Source organism: Elephantulus edwardii, unplaced genomic scaffold, assembly GCF_000299155.1.
Source record: "Elephantulus edwardii isolate Elephantulus edwardi_28Jun2011 unplaced genomic scaffold, EleEdw1.0 scaffold00091, whole genome shotgun sequence".
Taxonomy (NCBI): domain Eukaryota; kingdom Metazoa; phylum Chordata; class Mammalia; order Macroscelidea; family Macroscelididae; genus Elephantulus; species Elephantulus edwardii.
In genome coordinates this window covers 1,058,505-1,061,823 of record NW_006399841.1, presented here as the reverse complement: position 1 = coordinate 1,061,823, position 3,319 = coordinate 1,058,505, and positions in this window count along the sequence as shown.

Genomic DNA, 3,319 nt, shown 5'->3' with positions numbered 1-3,319 from the left:
AGAGTCTGTGAAGTCTAGAAGAGATGCTGATCAATTGTAAACCTTCAGTGGTAATGTATACATTAATATTAAGACTAACTTGTAAAAGACTAAAAATAGAGTATAGCAAGCCAGGGTAGGCTACAGGTATGAAAAGAAAAAGTGAATTATGTCAGAGTAAAGGACACCAAGTCAGAAGAGGCTAATGATGTATTTAAAAATTTAAAAAGGCATTTTAAAAGATAAGCCAGAAGAACTTAGAAGAAGAAAAAAAAATAAGTGAAACATAATAATCATAAATGTACAAGGAGAGTGTTAGATTGAATTTTGGAGAAGATGCAACTAAAAGACATGAGACACAGAAAGATTTAAAATAAAAAATGACGCTTCACCAAAGAGAGTAAGGGTGGCAAACAGACACATGAAGAAATGTTCAAACTCCCTTTCTATTAGAGAGATATAAATCAAAATAACTGTGAGATGCCATCTAACCCCAGCAACAGTAGCAAAGTTCAGCAGGGCAGCAAACAACAAATGCTGGCAGGTTGTGGAGAGATTGGAACTCTTACTCACCTGTTGGGAATGTGAAGTGTATAACCACTACGGAAGGCGGTCTGATGTTTTCTCTGAAAGTTGGAAAGAGAAATACTGTTTGACCTAGCAATTTCACTACTAGGAATATACCCTAAAGAAACCAGAGCTACCACCCAAACAGATATATACACACACTCATCTTTACGGTTGTGTTGTTCACAATAGCATAGAGAGGGAAGCAACCCAAGTGTCCACCAACAAATGGATGGATAGAAAAACTATTGGTATATTCCCACAACAACTCATAAAATATTGCACAGCATGGGTGACCTTGGAGGGCATTATGCTGAGTGCAATATCTCTGTCACAGAAGGACAAATACTGCATAACACCAGTGCTCTAAAGTGGACTGACATGGGGGTTAGGAGGAAACTGAGAAAAGACAGGATAAATAATGAACACTGCATTGCAACAGATGGAGGAAAGAGCTGTTTAAAAGGAATATAGGATTAGGCATTATCTGTATGACAACAGTCCAGAATAAGTTGTGCGTAGCAAAATGAACTGGAGGAGGGAGGAAATTAGGCAAAAAGGAATGATTTTTTTTTTAAGTGAACTGATGAAAATCCACCAGATGCTCTTCTGGAGAAGAAGGAGACAATCTCCTCTTGTACCAGTCACATCCCATTTGACGGTACACTCACAACACACACACACACACACACACACACACACACACACACACGTGTGAACTGATGAAGGCAAGGAGGAAATGTGCAACAATGAATGAATGAATGAAAATTCACCTTTTCTGTAAGCTTTTAATCACAATTAAAAATAAATTTTAAAAATAAAATTTGGGGAAATAAGTCAAAGAAACGTCACGTGACTGTTGTGAGGTGCTGTCCGGTCACTCTGATTATGACCCTCTGGACAGTGCTAGGATCTTCATCATCCTCTCTTGAGTTGATTGCAGCCACCTTGCCAGACAGTCTTGTTAAGGGCCTTCCTCTTTCTTTGCTGACCTGCTACCCAGCATAAGGTCCTCCTCTAGTTTTCTTATTTCTGGTGAAAGAGACCTTCTGTCAAAAAGCCTTACAGATGAATAGATAACTGTGTAGTGACAGCAATATGTAAAGATTGTGACTCAAAACACAAACCTAAACAGTGAAAAACAACGCCAACAGTCCATTTTCCGGAAGAGAGACTAATAAACGTAGAAAGATAAGCTTCGGGAATGTTCAGGGGAATGCGGATCAAAACTATAAGGAGCTGCCAGGTGGACGGAGGTCAAGGTATGACACAGCAGCCTATTAGAAATGTAGACTAGTAGTACATCTTCTTAGAAGAACAGCAGTTTGACAGTATTGAATTGAAGATGCTCATAGGCTACAATCCAGCATTTCCACCTTTGAGCACAGACCCATGAGAGGTGTGGAAAAGGATCCATAGTGACATCCCACATGTCAGCAAACAGTTAAAACAACCTACATCAAGAAAACAAAGATTCTCACTGCTGGGCCAGTTGGCAGCACCATGATGGAAAGATGTTGAGAGTATTAACAGTTTCAGGTTGTTCAGATCCAGAATTGGCACTCTTGGCACCAGCAGTCAGGAAATCAAAAGACGAGTTGCATTTGGAAAGGCTGTTACAGTCAAGGACTTCTCCAGAAGAACTCAAGAGCAATGCTGTCACTCTGGAGACTAAGGTGTGCCTGATCCAGGATATGGTCTTTGCAGTTACTTGGTGTGTGTAAGAAAGCTGGACACTGACTAAGGATCATAGAAGAAAAAATCAATGCCTTTGAGTTGTGGCGCTGGAGAAAGGCATTGAACATACCATGGACTGCCAAGAGAACAAACAGGAGAGGGTGAGGCCAGACTGCTCTTTGGAGGCAAGAATTTTTAAGATCTGTCTGACATATTTGGGGTGTCTTGCCAGAAGGAACCATTCTTGGAGAGGGATATCATGCTTGGAAGAATGGATGGTCAGCACAGGAGAGGGAAAACCTGGACGAGATGGATTGACACAGTAACTAGGGTGGTAGGGGTAGCTATGTCAGAGACAGTGAGACTGACTCAGAATAAGCCAGGGTCCAGAGCTATTGTACATAGAGTGGCTTTGAGATATAGTTGGTTCAGTGGCACATAACAACCACAAACTCCCAGCAGGAAAAGAAACAGTTACAGTAAAGACATATATACAGACTGTTACAAAAGCACAGAAGCTTTGACATTTAATATACAACTTGGATTAAATTAATTTATCCCAGGTAATTTAAGTTACTCTTGCCTCTGTTTCCTCTGTTGTATGGAAGACTCTCACAGTGTTTTCAGAAATTTAAAAACAAAACAAACTCAAACTACTGGTGTGATTCAGACTCCTAGTGACCCTCCCTCAGGTTTCTGAGTCTGTAGATGGTAAGGGGAGGAGCCAGTGGTGGATTTGAACCTTGGAAGACATGCACGCTTTGATTAGCAGCACAGCTATGGTCCATGTCAACAGAGCTCCTGCTGTCCGGAGATTTAAATAAAGGATCTGGTTTGAATCTAACAGATGTTCCACTGGAGAAGGAGGGGCATTCTTTTCCTGTGCCAATCAGATCTGATTCAACAGCAACTAATTAAAAAAAATGAGTGCATAAACAATCTGTAAATGTTTATAATAGTTCTTAGGAGATAAGGTATGCTTATGTCTTGGGTAAATAAATATCAGCATAATTCACAAAGCTAAGATGATAGAACCCTGCTCGCTGAAATTGAGGAGGACCTCATGCCCTTACTGCAGAGGGTCAAGGACTGCAGC